General features: G+C 42.5%; 2 long non-coding RNA genes across 7 annotated transcripts in view; one reads left to right on the forward strand and one right to left on the reverse strand.

The window, feature by feature from the left end:
* Positions 1 to 694: 694 nt before the first annotated feature.
* The window catches only part of LOC139076445 (uncharacterized), a 43,028-nt gene continuing 21,575 nt past the window's right edge, over positions 695 to 22,147 (forward strand). The window contains exons 1-4 of one of the 3 annotated variants that reach the window (XR_011528065.1): positions 722 to 986; positions 10,724 to 10,842; positions 16,262 to 16,433; positions 20,456 to 20,594. This is a non-coding gene — a long non-coding RNA (uncharacterized lncRNA). Of the gene's footprint in view, positions 987 to 10,723; positions 10,843 to 16,261; positions 16,434 to 20,455; positions 20,595 to 22,147 lie in introns of all 3 variants that reach the window. The other 2 variants (XR_011528066.1, XR_011528064.1) reach the window with 2 other exon arrangements.
* On the reverse strand, positions 7,475 to 20,459 carry LOC103549436 (uncharacterized). Of its 4 annotated transcripts, none has more exons than XR_011528068.1 (5): positions 18,844 to 19,152; positions 14,490 to 14,560; positions 14,184 to 14,324; positions 12,778 to 12,950; positions 7,475 to 7,622 (listed from the first exon to the last, which is right to left on the reverse strand). It is a non-coding gene; the product is annotated as an uncharacterized lncRNA (long non-coding RNA). The 4 variants fall into 4 exon arrangements; XR_011528070.1 differs by having other exon boundaries at positions 7,489 to 7,622; positions 12,778 to 14,324; positions 18,844 to 18,923; positions 19,137 to 20,459; XR_011528069.1 differs by having other exon boundaries at positions 7,478 to 7,622; positions 12,778 to 14,324; positions 18,687 to 20,459.

Genomic DNA, 22,147 nt, shown 5'->3' on the forward strand with positions numbered 1-22,147 from the left:
CCTGCTACCTTGATTCATTTGGAGGGCTCCCAACGCTTTATCTGCAGCAGCTTATATCCAATCCATTGTGACGGAAGGACTACTCCAGTTGAGGGCTGACTTTATGCTTTTTTATGTTGAATTGTGGTAGTTGCATCTCAAGACAGTGACCTTTTCCTCAAATTCTGGAGACTCTTATGTACCCACCAGTTTACTGACTATATTTCTTCTAGGATTGTTGGGCTACATAAATGAGATCATAATAATGACTAATGTTTACTGAGTGTTTACTATGTGCCAGACTTGTCCTAAGTGCTTTACACACTAATTTATTCAGTCCTCACAGCTGCCCCAGGTTGTGAGAAGTAAATAGCATTGTTGTACCCATTTATAAAGCAAGAGTTGAGACACAAAATGGTTAAGTAACTTGTCCCTTTGCTAATAGCTGGGGAAGTTGGGATATGAACCCAGCAGTCTGATTCCAGATACCATGCTCTTAGGTAGCATAGACGTGAATGTTTATTCTTTAATAACATATATTCTTTAATGATATTATTCTTTAATACATGTACCAAAATTCTAAGGAGAGTTTACTGTGTGCCCGTCATTAAACTCAGTGCAGGAATACAGCTTGTACTCTATTGGGGAGGACGGATTTGGACAAATGATTACTAGCATGATGTGTGTTATGAAAATGAAGGAACACTGTGCTGTGGGAGCACAGAACAGAGGGACCTAGTCTAATAGGGGTGGGGGGAGCTGGGGGTCAGGGAAGGCCTCCTTGAGGAAGGGACATTTTAGCTGAGGCCTGAAGGATATGTATATAAGCTAGACAAAAGGGAAGAGGGGGGATCAATAGTGGGTTGGAGCCTTCCATGAATGCTTGAGGAACTCAAGGAGGTCAGTGTGGCTGGAGTTTGTAGAACAAGGAAGCAAGTGGAGCGAGGCGATGCTGGAGAACAAAGCACGGGTTCTCATTGCAAAGGGCCTCGGATCCCACAGTAAAGGTTTGGTATTTTATTCTAAGGGTCTTGGGAAAGCATTAAGAAGATTTGAAGAAGGAATCAGTTGGGAGGTTGCAGTCTTCCAGGACAGAGAGGCTGGCAGTGTGAGCAAGGATGGGAGCAGTGGGGATAAAAGGAAGTGGATGGGGTCAAAGCACACCTAGGAGGTACAACGAACGGAACTTGGTGATTGGTTTGATAATGGAAATAGAAATGGGAGCAGATTTGGGTGGGGGGGGGTGGGGTTGATGGGAGGATAGATTGAATTTCAGGGGGATTGAAATAGAGGGGGTTGTGTCCAGCAGGCAGTTGGCTTATAAGGGTCTGAGGCTCAGGAAGGAAGAATGGGCTATGAAATTTCTTTAATTCTAAGAAGGATATTTTTCAGGTTTACTATTTCTAAAATTAGAATGGGTCTTAAAAACAGTTTATGTATTAAAATAGTGTTTTAATGGTGAACTGTAATTGATAGTGTCTTAAAATAGACGATATTCTGTGAAATAAGAATATTCTGTAAAAATTTAACTGATCTATGTTTAATGGCGTTTTGAGAAATCAGAGAAGGAAAGCCTTTAAAATGCCTTTTATCTTGAAGAAAGATTATATTTAGTGAAGGTAAAATTCAGCACTAGCACTGAATTTTGGCATAAATGCCGAACTAGTAAAGTTCAACTTAATGAGGCTTTACCATAATGGTTAGCAAGCTTGAAGTGTTTGTTCTTTTTAAGTAAGTCCAAGTCATTCCTTCCTCTGTTTCTACCTCCAACACAATTTTGCCTACACCATTAACTTGATTAGCGGTCTCTGTGTCCACATTACAAAAGTATGCTTTGTCAACCTTGGATAGAATAATGTGCCTTTGAATTATAGGAACTTAAACTAATAGGGTTTTAATGTGGTGTGTTTACCTTTTCCCTGAGTGTAAAATGCTGAATCTTTGCATGTAATTGTGGCAGTGTTTCACATACCCTCGCCCCTCATCCTTAGCCATCCAGCTGGGAGAAGAGTTAAAGAAAGAGTACACTTAGTTTAGAAGAAGAAAAAGACTTCCAGACCTCCCTTTCTCAAATCCTACACAGCATACTGTCTCTAAAGTGTTTTTTGGTCAATGTACTATCTTCCATTATTAATTTAATATTCATAAATGTGTCTATAACCTTCCCAAGTAGATTTTAACCTAGCAGGGGAGCAAACAACTATAGCCACTCCCTACAATTCTTGGCTCCCAGGTCTTTGCCTGGCTTTCAGCTCCATTTCTTCCAGAGCTTCCTGGATCTCTCAACAAAGGCCCGTCCGGTCTCACATAGATCGCCTCTTAATATAGCCAAAGTTCAAGGAAACATAAACAAACTTTTTTTATTGTTGTAAAATATACACAACATAAAATTTACCATCCTTTTTTTTTTTTTGAGGAAGGTTAGCCCTGAGCTAACATCTGCCACTAATCCTCTTTTTGCTGAGGAAGATTGGCCCTGAGCTAACATCTGTGCCCATCTTCCTCCATTTTATATGTGGGATGCCTGCCACAGCATGGCTTGAGAAGTGGTGCATGGGTCCGTGCCTGGGATCTGAACCAGTGAACTTGGAATCACCAAAGCAGTGTGCATGAGCCTAACCACTAGCCACTGGGCCCACCCTCATCCTTACCATTTTTAAGCGTACAGCTCAGTGGTATTAAATAGATTCATAATGTTGTAGAACAATCACCACCATCTGTCTCTCAAGGGAACTTTTAAAAACAAACCTGTACTTCCTAACTTGTTCTATGAGGCCAGCTTTACCCTAATACCTAATAACAAAACCAGATAAAGACATTTTGAGGAAGAAAACCACAGACCAATATTTCTCATGAACGTAGCTGCAAAAATCTTCAACAAAATATTAGCAAATCAAATCCAACAATGTATAAAAAGGATTATACATGGTGACCAAGTTGAATTTATTCCAGATATGCAAGGCTGGTTCAACATTTGAAAATCAGTCAGTGTAATATACCACATCAATAGATGAAAGAAGAAAAATCATATTAATTGATGCAGAAAAAGCATTTGACAAAATCCAACACCTATTCATGATAAAAAAAAAAAACTCTCAGGAAACTAGAAATAGAGAAGAATTTTATCAACTTGATAAACCTACATCTAACATTCTACTTAATTGTGAGAAACCCTATATTTTCCCTTAAGATTGGGAAAAGGGCAAAGATGTGCTCTCTCATCACTCCTATTCAACAACATCCTGAAAGTCCTAGCTGGTGCAATAAAATAAGAAAAGGAAATAAAAAGTAAACAGATTGAGAGGAAGAACTAAAACAAACATTTAACGAGAAACAAAGGTAGGTACCTCAAGTCCCTTTTAGAAGTTGTAGACTTTCTTTTTTTTGCGTGGAAGATTAGCCCTGAGCTAACATCTGCCAATCCTCCTCTTTTTTTTTTTTTTCCTGAGGAAGACTGGCCCTGAGCTAACATCCGTGCCCATTTTCCTCTACTTTAGATATGGGATGCCTACCACAGCATGGCTTGCCACTCAGTGCCATGTCCGCACCCAGCATCCGAATCGGCGAACTCGGGCTGCTGAAGCAGAATGTGCACACTTAACCACTGTGCCACTGGGCTGGCCCCAGAAGTTGTAGACTTTCTTTATTGCGTATTTGTTTCCTATTTCAAAGAGTTCTACTTTCATCTTTATTATTGCCCCCCTTCTAATTCTTTTGTATTTAATTTGCTATTCTTTTTCTAGCTTCTTAAGATAGAAGCTTAGATCATGGGGATTTTTGCTTTCGTCTTCTCAAATATATACATTTAAAGCTATAAATTTCCCTTCTAGCTCTGCCTTATCTGTATGCCAATTTTTTTTTCTTTACTGAGGAAGATTTGCCCTATGCTAACATCTGTACCAATCTTCGTCTATTTTTTTTAGTATGTGGGCCACCAACACAGCATGCCCACTAACAGAGTGATGCAGGTCCATGCCCGGGAACTGAACCCAGGCTGCCAAAGTGGAGCATGCTGAACTTAACCACTAGGCCACCAGGGCTGGCCCCCAAATGTTTTGATATGTCATATTTTCATTATTATTTGGTTTAAAATATTTTCTAATTTCACTGGGATTTCCAAACGTTTGGGGGTTTCTAGTTAGCTTCCTGTTATTGATTTCCAGTTTGATTCCACTGCAGTCAGAGAGCACACTTTGTATGATTACAATCCTTTGAAATTTTTTGACACTTTATGGTCTAGCACATGGTCCATTTTGATAAGTGTTCATGTGCTCTTGAAAACAACATGTATGCTGCAATTATTAAGTGTAATGTTCTATATATGTCGGTTAGGTCAATCTGGTTACCTGTGCTGTTTAAAGCTTCTATAGCCTTATGATTTTTTTCTCTGCTTGTTCTATTAGCTATTGAAAGAGGTTTAAAATCTCCAATAATGATTGTGGATTTGTTTATTTCTCCTTTTGGTTCTGTCAACTTTGCTTAATATATATCAAAACTATGCTGCATTTTTTACAAATTATTTTTACATTATAAATTCTTTGGTATATATAAATTTAGACTGTTTTATCTTACTGATAATTGACCATTTCCCCATTATGAAATGTGACTTTTTACCTCTAGAAATATTCCTCCCCTATAGTCCATATTGTCTCTTATTAATATAGCTACATCAGCTTTCTTTTGGTTAGCATTTGTGTGACATATTTTTTCCATTCTTTTTTCCTTAAAATTTTGTGTCCTTATATTTAAGTTGAGTCTTTTATAAACAGCATGTGGATTTTGCTTTTTTATCCAAAAACAAATTTGGCCTTTTAATTGGAGTAATAATCTATCAGCATTTAATGTGATTATTAAAATGTTTATGTTTCTATCTACTGTTATTTGTTTTTATTTCTATTCTTTATTCCTTTATTTCTCCCTTTTTGTTTTTTTGGGGGGGAAGAATCAAGTATTTTTATTATTCCCTTTTTCTCCTATTTTAGCTCACTAGCTATTAGTTTTTAGAGGGTGCACTACTTTATGTTCCTTCTGAAAAGGAGGCAGACAGTGCAGGCTAATCGCCTCGATCCTCTCAAGGGCTGGTTTCAGACTTTGTTGAGGTGGGTCTGTTTTGGTTTTGCTTTCATAACCAGGCTGTGGTCTTTCTAGGGTCTCAGTTGGAAGTTTCGGGGTTGTTACTCCACCTTGGTGGGCCTTGCGCTCCAACCAGTAACTCTTCAGTATCACGCTTTGCGAAACCTTTGCACAGCACTTTAGCCTCCCAGCTGCTGCTTCCTGTTGGCTGTCTTGCAGTTTCTGCCGTGCTTGCTCAGCTTGGGAGCTGGCAAACACTCAAGGGGAGATTGCATGTAGCCTTCTGGCTTCACTTCTCTGCAATTCCATCCTCTCCAGGATTTTACCACCCAAGTCCCAGCCACTTTGGCAGCTTTGAACTCCGATCTGTCTCCTTGGCCCAGTAGAGTGATGGATTAACTGCCACTTACTCTACTCTCTGCCCTTTGAATTGGCCCAGGGTGAGTATGGAGCTCACCGTGATGTGCCTCGCTTCTCTTAGGGTCATTTGCAGTGGTTACTCTCCAGTGCCCTCGAATGCTTCTGTATTTTGTCCAACTGCTAACAGTTGTTTTCAGTGGGACAATTGGTTCAATATAAGCTATTCTATTATGACTGAAATCTAAAGTTTTCCTCTCTTTTTATACAAATATTGAATCATTCTGTCAAACACCTGAAACTAATATATGTCAATTGTATATCAGTTTAAAAAGTAATGAAATAAAGAAAAGATATCACCTTAAAAATAAAGTTTTCTTCTTTTACAGTTTGGTACACTCTCTATTATAAATAAAAAATCTAAAGGAAGTCAAGAAACTGAAATAAGGAAATTACAAAAGCATGAAAACGGAGTTACAGATTGCAGAACTCCCATCTAATCGAAGCCCATCCTCAAGCCTTTTGGACTTGGCAATCTGTCTGGAGCAAATGCCCTTCCTGTCTCGTCTTCAGTTTGGTTCTTTGGCAAGAGCTTTGTACTCAGACTGAGAAAGCCAAGGTTTGGTCTCTGGACTTCTAGATAAAATTTGTGTGATCCTGGACAAACCTCTTCCTTTTACCACTTTGGTTTTATCACTAGTCAAGGAGTATGGCCATTAATGCCTGCCTTAAGTCTTTTCGGGAACATGCAGGACAAGCGCTTGCACTGTCTTCCCAGCAGAGCTGGTGTGAGATCAGCTTAGCTGCACAGGCTGACTCACAGGGTGCCATGCCCATAGATATGTGAGTGCTTTAACACTTTTCCAACTCCTGGACAATTTCTTCTCATGCTCTTTTTCTTTTCTCCCCTTAATTAGAGCTGTAAATTAGACACAAATGCGATTGCTCTTTCCTCCCCCATCTGGGTCAGACTGTCTTGCCTAACCCCCAGAGTGAAAAAGAACACAGGTATTTGAGTGGGATGCTGGTTTTGGGAGAGCTGGCTGGCCAGGTGGGCCTGACCAGAGACCATTCCCTGTAGACAGGCCATAGAGGAACTCAAACTATCAGAAAAGTTTGGGTCAGCATGGAAACAGAACAAAAGGAGCCACTTATGTGATTCAAAAGTTGAATGGCATTAAGTTTGGACAGCCAGATAGATATGTTGTTCTGATTGGACTCCCTGATCTAGCATACCTTTGTGTCTTTCTGCCTTAATTCATGTTTCTCCTCCTAGAATTCCATCTGTTCATCTTTACTGAGCACCTACTATGTACTGAAAACACATAGTAATACAAAGACATAAAGTCTATAGGCTAGTAAGAGTATAAATTGGTACAACCTCTAGAGAAGGTAATTTAACAATATTTTTCATCTTCCAAATGTGCAAACCTTTGACCAGCTATTCTCCTTTAGAAACTACTTACCTACGTGCATTAAGCCTACAGCCTAACTAGGACTATTGACAAACATTTAAATAAATGCAAAGTATATAATCCCAAATTGAGGTAAGTACTATAAAGGAGAATAAGTGTATCATTCAAAGTTCTGCCAGAGAAACAGAACCAGGAGATTTTACATATACATGGGAGAGAGGGTGAGGTATTTATCACAAGAAGTTGGCTAATGAGACTGTAGTGCTGTCTAGGCAAGTCTGAAATCTGTAGGGCAGGCCATCAGGAAGAGCACGGTGGAAACTCTTGGGCAAGGGCTGACTCTTCTGTTCACAGGTGGAATTTCTTCTCCCTCAAGGAGACTTCAGTTTTGCGCTTAAGGCTTTGCAACTGATTGGATGAAACCCACCTAGATTATCAGAGATGATCTCCTTTCCTAGTAGTCAGTTTAAGTAGATGTTGATCGCATCTACAAAATACCTTCATGGCAACACAGAGACTTGTGTCTGGTTGACTAACTGGGTATGATAGCCTAGCCATGTTGACCCAAAATAAACCAGCACAAGAGGGTTAAAAATATGTTGCTTAAGATGCATTCAGTAGAAGAAACAGGAAATCCAAATCAAAGCATCTTAAATGATGAATTTATTGTTTACAGTGCAGGAAAACCAGAAATAGGGTGCGGTGCTTTGGCTCTGGCTGTCTGCGTGGCCCTCCCTCCTTTGACGGCTCCGTGCTCTGGCTGCTTGACAAGATGGCTGCAGTAGTTCTAGGCCTCATCTGCATGAGGAAGAGAGAGAGCATCTCTTCCTGTCACTCTCTGAAGAGTCAGAGATTTTTTAGATACCACCAGCAACCCTCCTGGCGCAATCATTGACCTGAATTGGGTCACGAATCCATGTTTGGACTGAGGAATGCCGTGCACTAATAGGCTTACTTAGTTTTGACGTCTTGAGTCAGTCAGCAGTGAGGGGAATGGTTGGCTATGATTGCCTTAGGCCAGGGCCTCCTAACCTTTTTGGCAAATAATGCTTGTATGGCTGGCAGAGTGGAATGGCTCAAAGCAAGCAGCTTGGGCTCCAGACCACCCAGGGTCCATCTGGCTGTCCCAAGGGATAAATATCTTTGCACACCAATGGGTAGCAACGTGTTTGTCGGTTGGACAATTAGGACCCACCCACTGGGGATAGAATCCATTCCTAAACTATGAGGCTTCTACTCAATGGGGGAGGAGTGGAATGGTTACTGAAGATACAATTGGGTAGTAAGGAGAGGGGACAGGAAAGGTCTAGGAATCAAGGTTGTTTCCTGAGGTTCTGGTTTCATCTACTGGGTAGATGCCCAGGGTGTACTGGAGCTGGATTGTGCTGGCTCACAAGAGCAAACTTGATCTAATTCTATATTCAGTAGTGGGTCTATTTATACCACAGAAACTGGCAAATGCTACAAATCAGGATTTTTTTCTGGGGAGTTAGTTGTTAACCCTTTACAGCACATGGGGGTAGTATGCCTCAGGACGGAGGAAGGCTGGAGGAAGAACAGGCTTGGTCTTTATTTCTCTGTTGGGATCATGCTCATTTTTTTTTAAGTTGAGATGAAATTCACATAACACAAAATTCACTATCCTATTCACCTTTGTTGAAGTTCATTCAAGCTCATGGATTATCTCTTCTTTATTTATTTTCATTATAATATTTTATTTTATTTTTGAGAAGGTAACAAATTTACCTGGTTCAAAATTCAGAAGGGACAAAAGAATATCTAGTAAAAAGTCGGGGCCGGCTCCATGGCCGAGTGGGTAAGTTCGCTTGCTCCTCTTTGGCGGCCCAGGGTTTGGATCCTGGGCACGGACATAGCACCTCTTGTCAGGCCACGTTGAGGTGGTGTTCCACATCCCACAACTAGAGGGACTTGCAACTAAGATATACAACTATGTACAGCGGGGATTTGGGGAGATAAAGCAGGAAAAAAAAAGTGGCAACAGTTGTTAGCCCAGATGCCAATCTTTAAAAAAAAAAAAAAAAAGTCTCCCTCCCACTTCTGTCCCCCAGCTGTCTAATTGCCTTCCAAAACCAATATTAATGGAGTTTTTGGTGTACTTTCTGGAAATTCTTAAATAAATTCTTAGAATATTTTTAAACGTGCGCACATACACACACCACTCTGAAATTGCTTTTCTTCATTCAATAAAACGTCTTAGAGTTGGTTCCATACCAGTACATACAGAACTTCCTTATTACCTTTTACCGCTGCTTGGTAATCCATTTACACGTAGACAGCTGTTGTGAATGACCTTGAACATACTTCGTTTTGCATATGTGTGGATATATCTGTAGGATCAATTCCTACAAGTAGAATTGCTAGTCAAAGGTCGAATGGTGTTGAATGATGTTAGATTCTCTTCTGTTGAGATTGTACCAATTTATACTCTCATTAGCAATGGGTAGCAAGCTTGTTTCCTCATAGCCCTGCCCAGAAAGTATGTTATCAAACTTTTTGCTCTTTGTCTGATAGGAAAAAAACGATATGTCAGTGTAATTTCAATTTCCTTTCCTTTTATTTTGAGAGAGGCTGAACATCTTTTTATATGACTTCGAGCCATTTCCATATCTTTTTTTGTAAACTGTCTGCTTGTAATCTGTTTCTATTTCTTCTATTGGGTTTTTGGTATTTTTCTTATTAAATTTTATGAGATCTTTTTGTCTGAAGGAAATGATTCTTTTGTGGTAAGTGTGCAAACACTTTCTCCCATTTGTCATTTGTCTTTTGGCTTTGTTTTTGGTGTTTTTTCCCATGCATTTATGAGAATTTTTTGTATAGATGAATCTGCCAGTTTTACACAGTTGTATCTTTTATGACTTCTTGGTTTTACGTAGTACTTCCTCACTCCAAAAACTACTTAAAAAATCTATTAAAAATTTTAACCTATTCTTTTCCCCTAGCACGTTTAAAAACCTTTTTTTTTTCAAGGAAGATTAGCCCTGAGCTAACATCTGCTGTCAATCCTCCTCTTTTTGCTGAGGAAGGCTGGCCCTGAGCTAACATCTGTGCCCATCTTCCTCTGCTTTATATGTGGGATGCCTACCACAGCATGGCTTGCCAAGTGGTGCCATGTCCGCAACCAGGATCCAAACCAGTGAAGCCCGGGCCGCCAAAGCGGAACGTGCGAACATAGCTGCTTCGCCATTGGGCCAGCCCTCCCCTAGTACTTTTATGTTTTCATTTTTACGTTTAAATCTTTGCTTCATATGCATTTTTTTCCACATGGTTATATGGGTGCCTCAATATCATGTATTGGATCATCCATCTTTTCCTCCACTGTTTCCAAATACCACCTTTAGACATTAACTTACTGAGGAGAAAGTGGGAAGGGTTAGGACCTGCCATTTAGACAAAAGAGAGCTCTTCCTGGGCCTGGCCCCGTGGACAGATGGTTAAAGTTCCACATGCTCTGCTTCAGCAGCCTGGGTTCATGGGTTCAGATCCTGGGCACAGACCTACTCCAGTTACCAACGATGCTGTGTAGGTGTCACACATATAAAACAGTAGAGGAGGATTGGCACAGATGTGAGCTCAGGGCTAATCTTCCTCAAGCAAAAAAAGAGGAAGATTGATAATGCGTGTTAGCTCAGGGTGAATCTTCCTGAGCAAAAAAAACAAAAAACAAAAAAAAGGAGGGCTCTTCCTGTCTTTGGGAGGTGACAGCAGATGCCTACAGCTACCTGCTTGTAACAACAGATTTCTATGTTTGCTTACGTTTCCCGTGAAGAATTGTGTGTGTCATAAGGGTGGCACAGGGAACATGAATGTTCTTAGGAAAGTTGGGAAACAGAGTTACACAATTTGTTGATTTTGTTGTTCCTATTGTTCTTTTTTTCTAGACGGGGAGGTCATACAAATGAGGGAAGGAATCGAATGCAGAACTGAACTACTTTTTGGGCCTCTGCTTTCAACTCCTCGGTTACTTCCTTTACCAAGAAGTTCCTTGTCTATTTCTTGGGTAACATCAATTTTGCTATGAACTATAATTATAGAGAACAAAAGCAGGAACAGTAAAAATACATTAAATAATCCATATTAGAGAAAGCAAAGTTCCTACTCATAAAATAAAACCCTTTGTCCACTGTTGCAGAAAATGGAGAATTTCCTCTTAACCAAAGCCAATCTTGGCTCAGAATCTGTAGATAGTGGGACCTTCAACGATCGTTGTTTATGAGGTTAGGAGAAGAAAAGAAAAAGGAGGAACTGCAGATAGCTGACAGAGGGTCCGGAGGTTGTGGCTCTGTCATATGTTGGTCTCCGGAAATGGTCTGGGACCAGCACACAAGAGCCTTGTTGGTCTAGGCAGCTGAGTGGCCAGGCAGTTCTCTCATTCTGCACTGCACCTTCTCCACAGAATAGGGGGCTGAGCTGCTGAGTGGAGCTGGGAGGGGTGCGACAGGCAGCATGTTGGATAGTTCATGGCAGCACCCCCACATAGAGGAGAAGAGGGCTTGGCCAGCGAAGCCTTGAAAATAAAGTAACTTAATCATCCAAGGTACTCCTAAACACCAGGAGAAACTGGAATGGCTTTCCGCCTTCTTCTGTCCACATACTCTGCCTACACGACCCTATAGTTTCTGCTTTAACTTTTGTGGGGTCCTCGGTGTTAATTTCAATCTGATTTCCCCTATATGTAATGAGATGGGGAAAAGGAGGCCAACAGGTAGGAGAGGCACGTTGTGTTGTCCCAACCCTATGGAGTGTCTCTGGGCTCCATGTACATACCCACTCAAGAGAAATCTTAGGTAAGGTACAAGTCAGAGCAACCCGTGGGATCTTTGGTTGCTGCTTCCCCACAGTAGATTATTGACTAGGACTGACTTTAGCATAACAGAAACTTGTTCTTTGCAAATCTGGGAGGTAGGGAAATCTTGTCCTTGGTCTTGTTTTTTCAAACTCCCAGCTCACCCCCTACTCCCCTCTCACACTTTCTAAGTGGTCCTGTGGCCTCAGCACCTGATGAATGATTCCTCCACTCTTAAGGTCATGAGACAGGTGTAAGGACCTTTTTTCCCATCACAGCCACTGATGCATCAAGTAAAGAAGGTCAACACACTGAAATAACCACATCCCGAAGTAAAATATTAAGCCCATGTTATGTAAAGAAAGTACGAAATGATTAAGCAAGGGTAACACAAACACAACCCACATTCCTAATATGTTTCCTTCTTAAAGAGGAGGAGAAGAAAGGGAATGTACCAATAGAGAACGTAGGGAGAAAAGAAAGAGATAGGATACTGGAGGGGGCCGTGGATTCAGGGGAGGAAAGTGACAGTGTTGACTCTTCTATATAGTCCCCTATGAAGTGTCAAAATTAAAAAAAAAAAAACTATTTCCAATTTTCCATTGATTTCTTCCTTAACTATAGAGGGTCAGTTCTGATTGAGGCAATCAAATCATCATCCACAGTGGAAATCAATTTCTAACCTGCGAAAGTAAGATCTAAAGTTAACTACGCCAAGGTCCTGTCAGAAGCCAGATGTTATGGTCTGAAGGTTTGTGTCCCCTCCTCAAATTCGTATGTTGCAGCCCTAACCCCAGTGTGATGGTATTTGGACATGGGGCCTTTGGGATGTAATTAGGTGTAGATGAGGTCGTGAGGATGGGACCTTCTTGATGGGAAAAGTGTCTTTACAGGAGGAGGAAGGCTGAGAGATGCTGCTCTCTTCCCGTGCATGCACCAAGGAAAGGTTGTATGAGGATACAGCAAGAAGGTGGTCATTTGAAAGCCAGAAAGGGCTCTCACCAGAAGCCGAAGCTCCTGGCACCTGGATCTTGGACTTCCACCCTTCAGAACTATAGAATTAAATGTTTGTTGTTTAAGTCACCCAGTCCATGGTATTTTGCTATATCAGCCTGTGATGACTAACACATCAGAGAACTGGAGACCCACCTAGTGACTAAAGGTCGCGGTTGTAGTAGGGCTCAGGGGATGGAGTATGTGTGTGTATGCCAGCAGTCTGCATGTAAAGGTCTTCTGAAGGATTCTGATTCCAGTGAGAATCGCTGGCTGGCCTTATATGACGTATCTGCATTTTTATATAGGTCTCTTAGATGCCAGGTTGCCTGCAATACACAAAGGACTATATCATTAATGGTGAAATTTCAGGTGCCACCTCAAGTAAAGATTTGTTTCCCTGGAGGAAGCAAAGAATTTTCCAGTCTTTCTCAAAGAAGAAAAAAAAAAATTTTTTTTATTTAGTTTCAATTCTGCTATAGGCCAGAGATGTTCTTCCTATAAGAGATCCTCTCTGGACAAGTTTGTGTCAAAATACTGTTTCCCTGTTTCTCACCTCTTTTACGACCTTGTACATATGCTAAGTGCTGCTTATGAAGCAGCTGTTGCTGGGAAAAGAGAGAGGTTGCGCGGGGGGCCCTCCCTCTCTTCAGCTATCATCAGCTTCTCTGGCTCTGCTTCTGCAGGATGACAGGGAGAGTCCCACCCACTGTGACTAACACCCCAGTTGCAGCATTTAATTGCTGTCCCCCCAACCCCACCCCAGCATCTTCATAGTATAAGCACAGTCATGCTACATCCCCCACCCCACCCCCTTTCCAACTGATAAGGGGTAAGCTGCTGCTGGGGTGAGGGGTTGGTACTGGGGGTGCGAGTGGAAAGTGATTCACTTTCTATTCATTTTCTAGAACCTTCCATAGCAGAGTGCCGTTAGAGAACTGGCTAATGTAGCCTCTCAGAGTTAATGGAGCCAAAGACAATTTCATCCCCAAGAACATTGGTTTGGGGGGCAATGATTTGCGTTTAATGAAAACAATTTTCCACAGCCTCTAGAAAGCACAGTTTGGCTCTGCTGTGGTGGAAAGTGCTTATTTTCTTTCATACCAGCCCAAACAAGCTTTCAAAGTTCAGGAACTTTCCTCAATACCAGTGGATTAATAACTACAGATGGAAATTTCTTTGGCAGCAGGTTGAAAAGCTGTGAGAGGGTAACCAGCACTCGGAAGATCCTTGCCACCTAAAGCAAGAGGAACTGGTTTTTTGCAACCGGTTTTATAACACCACTGGGGAAACTGATTATTCTCCAAGTGGGAGTGCTGTGGCTGGTTTGTTCTGGATTGTCATCCCGGCCTCCTTCTCAGTCCTTGCCTTGTGTCGACTGCAGTTCCACCTCCCTTGGTTTCAATTCCAGAAATGCAATTTCCCTCAAATGGCTCTTCTCGGACAACCTGGGCACCCCAGGCTGCCTCTGGCCGAACTTTGCTTCTAAGGCAAATAAGCAACTTTAATTTGGGCTCCCAAGTGGAAATAACAGATAGTCATCAAGAACAGAGGGCTCTTGCCTGGGCTTGCTCAGAAGATCCTCTTTGCAGAGAAGGGTGCAGCTGTCTCTTCAGCTTCCTGGTTAGGCATCCCTTGTCAAATTATCGGGAAGTTTCATTCTGTCAAATATTAACCCTTGTCCTGAAAGCCTTGCTCGGTTGCTTTAGTGAAGAGAGATGAGGGGAGAAAGTAAAAGAAAAGAGAAAGGGCATGTAGAAAGCAATCAGAACAAGAGACGCAAAATAAGGAAGGATCAGAAGGGGAAGGGAGAGAATATTAGTTGGAGGACCCAGCTGTTCGGCTGCACTCAGGGGGCTTCTGACTACCTGCTCTGTGCACGCGGATCAGCTGTCCCACCACTGTCCACTGCTCTATTGGAGCTTTCATTCTTGTTGTCCTGGAAAAAAAATAATTACCGAGTGAAAATGTTTAAAAGAGCATGTACAGTATGATCCTCCCCCCCTTACTTTTTGAGGAAGATTAGTCCTGAGCTAACATCTGCTGCCAATCCTCCTCTTTTTGCTGAGGAAGACTGGCCCTGAGCTCACATCCGTGCCTATCTTCCTCTACTTTCTATGTGGGATGCCTGCCACAGCATGGCTTGCCAAGTGGTGCCTTGTCCGCACGCGGGATCCGAACTAGCCAACCCTCGGCCGCTGAAGCGGAATGTGTGCACTTAACCCCTGCGCCACCGGGCTGGCCCCTATGATCCCATTTTAAGCATGTGTTGCCATAAATATCTGGAAGGCTATAAATAAAAACTTTAAGTGTTTTCTTGGAATGGTAGAATTATAGATGAGCTTTTATTTTCTTCTTTTTGCTTATCTATATTTTCTACATTGAATACCTATTTGTTATAACAGAAAAGTTAAATTTATCCTAAGAAGTAAAGAGAAAGGACAGATATAGAGGAAGAAAAATATGGAGTTGTGGGAAGGAGACAGAATTTTTTGAGGTATGTGACATTCCAGATATTTAATCAAGCTCAGAATCTCCCAGTATCATTAGCCTGCTTTTTGCACTTGGGTAGCCATTTGACTACTATTTATACTTTTTCAAGGGCTCTAATTTTGAAATCTTTGGAGTTGTATTTCTTAACCAGAGGTGCACATGGGACTCAGTGGGGAAACTTTTTCAAAACGCCCTTGCCAGGGTCCCACCCTCAGAAGTTCTGATTCATATGCCAGGTAGGCCCGGGGCAGGACTTTGAAAAACCTTCGCAGGTGCTCTGATGCTCAGCCTGCTTGAGAATTCTGTGATGTGCAAGGTGATTTGCTGGGGTGCTGAAGGAAAATATTAGAACTTCTAATTCTATTTATTTTCTATTGCATCCTTTAAAAATCTCTACTTGTATGTGTATTAATACCATGGATAATATTGATAGAGTAAGACATGTATAATTTGCAAGTAAATAAATTTGCCTATTTGAGAGTGTGTTAAAAATGCTTTTCTTATAAGAATGTCAATCAAACAATTTGGAGACGGCTCCTTCAGAGAATTCTCCATGAGCGGGATAGACAAGTGTTTAAGCAAATTGGAAATTCTTCTCCAGGCAGAAGTAACGGCTGGGGAAATTTCACACTCCTGACCATGACTCATTTTGACCAACTTTATCTCCTTCTTGGAGGGGTATTGCTATCTCCTGGTCTTGTGTCATCATTTGTGGGTATATGATCTCCCCCAGGTAGGCTGCGGCTGTCTCTTGGCAAATACACATGCATGTACATGCCCCTACTACACAGATCAGCACTGGAAGCTCGCAAAGCCTTAAAAAGGCTGATGATTATTTCATTGTTCCTATGCGCTATCCTCTTATAGCTGCTTTGAAAAAAGCAACTAAATTGTCGTAACTTGGAAAGGAAAACAATGAATAATAACTAGTGAGCAAACATGGATTAAAAAAATGAAATAATAGAAAAAGGTAAATGTGAGAAGTAAATCTTCCAGGTAAACAGAGAGGATTCAGCATGCACACATCTCTTCTTTTCTCTTTTCCTGAAATCTCACTAAAATGATGGTAAATGAATTTTTTTAACAAGGAAGTTAACTTTTAAAATCATTATTATTTTTTTAAAATTTTTCCTTCTTTTTCCCAAAGCCCCCCAGTAAATAGGTGTATATTGCAGTTGTGAGTGCCTCTGCTCGTGCTGTGTGGGACGCCGCCTCAGCATGGCCTGATGAGTGGTGCTAGGTCTCCACCCAGGATCTGAACTGGCAAAACCCTGGGCTTCCAAAGCGGAGCGTGTGAACTTAGCCACGGGGCTGGCCCTGTAAGTGAATTTTTTTAAAGGGAAGGAAAAATAGCAACAAAAAGTTTTTTTTTTAACTCCCCATAGCAACAAAATTTTAACAGCTGGAAAATAAGAAATGTGACCAATGATGCAGCAGACATGGGAACATTGAATCCTAAGCCAGCACTGGGGAAATTTGAGAAATTGAGCAGAATCCCTAAAGGCTCTGGAATTGGCAGCACCAGATACCTGTGGCAAAGAGGTGGACACGCTAAAACCAGAAGGAGCGGTTCAAAGCCTATTTAGGAATCGGTTAGACTCCCAGACCTACTCCGCGCTCCGCACAGACCGGCCTGTGCACCGCCCTCCCCGCCCCCCCCTCCCCCCGACTGCAGAGCGACTAGAACAGAAGGTGTCTAGACTGGAGGACATGGTGCAGAGTTGAGAAGTGGGTGACGTACCGAAAACAGAGGGGTTAAGCGAATAAATGGAGACCACAGCTCTTTCCCCACTGGGCTCCCACGATGCCTGTAGCCAGAATTCTATCCTCCAGGCATGAACCTGAAAGAGTCCTCTCTGGAGAATTTGGTCTCCCAAAGAGGACAAACTTAAAGGTACTAATGTGGGGGCCCTCCAACCACACAGCCCAGCCAGAATACCTAGTGCAGTCTCTGGTCAACAAGCCCCTACGGATGAAGACCTTCCGCTCAGCTTCTCAACCCCCATTCTCAAACAGGAGCAGACGATCAAGGAGTACTAGCCATTGAGGGAAACCTCTCACATGAAGTACAGAGAACAAAATGAACAGAAAAAAGGAAGTGGAGGAAAGAGAGACCATGCACGTTCAAGAAAATGTCCAAAACCCTCTGATTAGTATTCTCGGGGCTGAGATACATAACCATCAAACTAGAAAAAGAAGCATTCAGGGGACAAATCAGACCTCTTGGAAATTAGAAATATGACAATAAAAGTGAAAATTCAATAAAAGGGTTAGAGAATAAAGAAGAGCAAATCTCCCTGAAATTAGAGCAAAATGGACAAACGAAAGGAAAGATAAGAAAGATGAGGAGCCCAGAACAGGAGATCTAATATATGAAAATAGGATTTTCAAAGAGGAAAAACAGAGAAACCAGAGGACAGGAAGTCATTAAAGACATAATTCCAAAATATTTCCCACAACAGAGGAGCATGTGTTTCTGGAATAAAAGGACCACCAAATGCAGGCACAAGGATTGAAAATACACCCACCCCAAGGCAGGCCAGCATGAAATCTCAGAACAAAGAGGACAAAGAGAAGATACTGCAAGCTTACAAAGAGGCTGGGAAAGGAGGTCTTATATGAAGGATGATGAGTCCGAATGGTTTCAGACTTCTCCACAGCAACCCTGGAGGCCAGATGGTGACGGCCTTCAAATTTCTCAAGGAAAATTATTTCTAATTTAGAATTCTATACCCTGCCCAAACGATTGCTGTTATTTCAAGTGGCAGGGTAGATTAAGAACATTTTCACAAATGCAAGATCTCAAAACTTTACATTTCATTCCCCTGCCTCAGGAAGTCTCCGGAACATGTGTCAAAACATGGAGCAAATCAAGAAAAAGGGGACCAGAGTTCACCCAGGAGGGAGGCAAGAGAATCGCTGGGATGACAGTGAAGGGAGGTCCCAAGACGAGAGCTGTGCCTCAGGTCCAGGTCGCAGCACGTTGGAAGGCTTTGGGAGAGATTGGGAGATGATTAGAACATCCAAAGATTCTGAATGTCTCAAGAGCAGATGTAGACAAATGGCAGATACAAATACACAGAAAATGGAGCAAATGAAAACCAAGACAGTTATTAGCTCCAAGGACAACAAAGAGGTGTGCAGGAAAGGAGGAGTTATCATAATTTACTCTAGTCTAGCTGTGAAGGGTGTTTTACAGTCTCAACAACGCAAACAATGAATATTCACCTGACCAAGATTACAACACAACTGGCCTGGAAGAAAAGGGGATGCAGAAGAATGAGGTCTGGTGGGTGCACCCGGCGGAAGGACACCAAATCACTGCCTTCTATTGTGGGGACAAACCAGATAACGGTTAACTCTGAAAAACAAGGACTAGTATTAGAAGCGCCTTAATTTAGAGACCTGGAGGTAAATACCAAAAGAATCATCTGAAAGAGGTAAGAGCGTGGAAAACGGCGAGGAGGGGCTGGGGGCTGCTGTTTTTCGTGGCAAGCCGCATAGGACTACCCGACATCTTGGATTCTGTGCTTGCGTAACTCGGGGGCGGGGGGCAGAAAACAACAAAGTACCTATTAATAGTTTCTTCAGGAACAAAGTAAATCTCCTTTCCTCCCTGGATTCGAATTCTCCCAGCCTTGCTTGCTAGAGGCCCTCGCTGCTCGTTGTGAATCCTCCCACAAATACCCTGTGGCTGCACAGTGATGCTTGCTTCACCAACTGCAGTACCCATTAAATCTTGTGTTCCACCGTGATCTCCAGTCAGGACTCTCGAACTGAGACATCCAGGCCACGTTCCGTTTTTGAGGCTCCCAGTGCATTAAAAAAGGAAAAGTTGCAAAAATGGGATTACAAAACCGTGGTGAGCTTTACAGGTTTACACGAGCAAATGAACACCTTTATCAGATGCCAAAATGATGCCAGAATTCTAAATTTCAGGGCCCATGTGAATGTGAGGCCCAGGCCAAGTGGCCTTCCTGCACCACCCCCCAGCGCCCGCCCAACTCCGTGATCAGACTTACCTCAGGATCTTTCTCTGATTTTGCAGTCTTCCCCCGCCCCGCCTGTTATTGTGCTGTTTCCTTCCCTTCTACAGAACATGCGTTATTCTGCGTTTGCCCTCACTGCCACTGAACTTCATTCAGTTCCCAGCAACTCCTCCGGCACTTCCTCACCCTGCTGTCACCTGTCCTTTGAATCAATATTCTCCCCACCCTAACAACCCTCATTAGTTAATTAAAATGCCCTCCTCCGCCTGTTTTCCATTTTGGTACCACATTCGTAGCTAATGAGCATGCTCACCATTCCATTATTCAGGTCGCTGATGAAATGTTACATCACCAGGCCCAGTCTCTGTGGACCCCACATTTGTTATGTCCTCCTAGGTTAATAATAATCCACTGTGCTCATTCTCCAGGCATGCAGCCACTCATAATTATGTGGTCTAGAATTTAAATTTTAGACCAGTGATTTGCAAACCTGGAGACACCAAGGGAGGTTTTAAAAATATGGATCCTGGATCTTACAACAATCTCATCATACTATGTTCAAAACTTGGCCCAATAAATAAGCCTGGTTATCTTAGATACAGAATCTTCCAAGAGAAAAACAGTAAAATATTAGAGATGGCTTGCAGGGCCTTGCAATAATAAAAAGGAGAAGTGACAGGCTGTCAGATTTTAAGTTCTAGTTTTTTTTTTCTTGCATTTTAAAGGAAAAAAAATTTTGAGAACTTGGTCATGGGTGTTATATTAGTTTCCTATTCCTGCTGTAAAAAAATTACCACAAATTTAGTGGCTTAAAACAACACACATTTATTATTGTCCAGTTCTAGAGGTTAGAGGTCTGACTCGGGTCTCACTGAGCTAAAATCAAGGTGTCAGCAGAGCTGTGCTCTTTCTATCTCAGTTTCTTGTTTTTTCCAGCTTCTAGAGGACACTCACATTCATTGGCTTGTGGCTTCATTTCTCAGCAATGTGGAGTCCTTCTCAAGCTGTTATCTCTTAGGCTCTCTCTCCTCCCTCCCTTTTCTATTTTTAAGGGCCCTTGTGATTACAGTGGACCCACCCAGATAATCCAGATAATCTCCCCATCTCCAAGTCAGCTGATTAGCAACCACTTGTTTTTGCCACACAACCTAACATATCCACAGTTTCGGGAAACAGGACACGGACATCATTAGGGGTGGGGGAACGTTATTCTGCTAACCACAGGAGCGTGTTCCGTTTTCTTCTAATCATTTTTAGGTATGAAATGAGCGGATACAAACTCCCCTGCTAAAATTACAGGTAAAATTCACAGCCCCTTGGGCACAGTGACACACTCTGCCTTGTACCTACAGGTCTACACTGGGAGCCAAAGGACCTGCTGTGACCAGGGTCTGCCCGCACATCCGGCTGCAGAGCAGTTGCCCACTCCTTGGCTCTGGAGACCATCTCATTAGACCAGTAGCCCCACATCGTGGGATCACTATGTTTAATGTAAGCTGGAAATCTCTTTCTCATTGGCACTGGGGGAGGGAGAGCCTGGGACAGTAGCAATAAAATCAGCTATGGGTTAATCTGCCCTCAATCTCTGTGGCTGCACAAAGGATTCTAAGCCATAAACTCCCATTGGGGAGTGCCTGGTGCCTTCCTGTGTTTTCCATTGAATCGGAAGCTCAAGAGGCGGGGCCTGAAATCTGTGTTCTCTAAAACTCCCAGTTTAATTCTGTGTGCAGTGAGGTTTGGGAGCTACTGGTTTAGACCATAGTTTTTAGTTTAACGAATATATTGTAGGGATTAAAATTTAAACCTTGCTAGAATCAAGAAGTACTAGTAACATCTATTGCTTTTTCAGAAATATCAGTTATGTATATGCATATATTACTCTCTAATAGAAAGAAATCAGATTAAAAGGATGCGCTATTTAAGAAAATCCAATGGATCGAAACCGGATTTTCAATACACAGATTTTCAATAATAATAATAATAACAATTAGGGGGTCATAATTCACATTACAAAAAGAATTCACCGTATTATTCCTTTTAAACAAAAAATCCCCTTAGGTCCCTTTAAGTATCAATTTACAAAACCTCGGTTTATGTGTTGCTTTCAGGACCCGAATCCTGAAGGAGCTGGGCTTTCGGTTCGTAGAATTTGATTGGTCTGTAGAGTCTGTTGCCCGAGTCTTCTTCCCACAGTGTCCCAGCCACCAGCCTCGCACAGGTGTGCTGTCTTGGCCACGCCCTTGTTTCTGCAGTGGGGCCCACGTGGCCCCGCCTTTAGGCTCAGCCCTGGGATGAGTCCTGAGGTCACAGGAGTTTCAGGATCGGCTCAGCACTGAGAACAGGCATCGGACAGCCTGCGGTCCTCTCTTCTGATAACTGAGCTCTCAGCTTTCCTCCCCAAATGCTAGCCTAGAGCTTGAGCATCACTTGGGGTTTCTGCCTTCCTTGGTGTTTCCTTAACGCTCCCTCAAAGGTAGGCTCTGAGGATGTTTAACTTGAAACCTTAGCCATATACAGACCCTGAGCTTGTCCCTGATAAGACAGGCTCAGACTCATCAACCAGTGGTACAAAGTGGCCTTGTTCCATGACCCTGTGATGGCCCGACAACCCTCATCCCCTTCCCTCTAGGATCTCTAGAATGCCCACGATATTGCCGTGCATAGCTTGTGCCTGGGCTGTCTTCCTTTGGCTCCAGTCTCCCAGCTCTGTTTGCAGCCTTGTACTGGACCCCAGCGTACTTGTCTGGAGCCTTAATTCTCCATTCATTTCTGCATTTCTTCTCCCTCAAGGATCAGACCCTGCTTCCTATATCCCCAGCTGCTCATTGAGATCCTGCTTCAAACCAAACAGACCCTCTGGATCCATCTTATGTGAGCAGTTCTCCCCCTCAGATGGGAGCCCCTTAGATCTCAACACTGGCCCAGAGTGAGCCTCAGCTTCAGCACCTCTGGATGCAGTGGTTTACTCTGTGGTCTGTCCCGCGTGAGACCTACCCTGAGATAGGTTAGCCTTCCATCTGGTCCTGTGGTGTCATGTGGTTATT

This window comes from Equus przewalskii, chromosome 16 (genome assembly GCF_037783145.1).
Source record: "Equus przewalskii isolate Varuska chromosome 16, EquPr2, whole genome shotgun sequence".
Classification (NCBI taxonomy): Eukaryota; Metazoa; Chordata; class Mammalia; order Perissodactyla; family Equidae; genus Equus; species Equus przewalskii.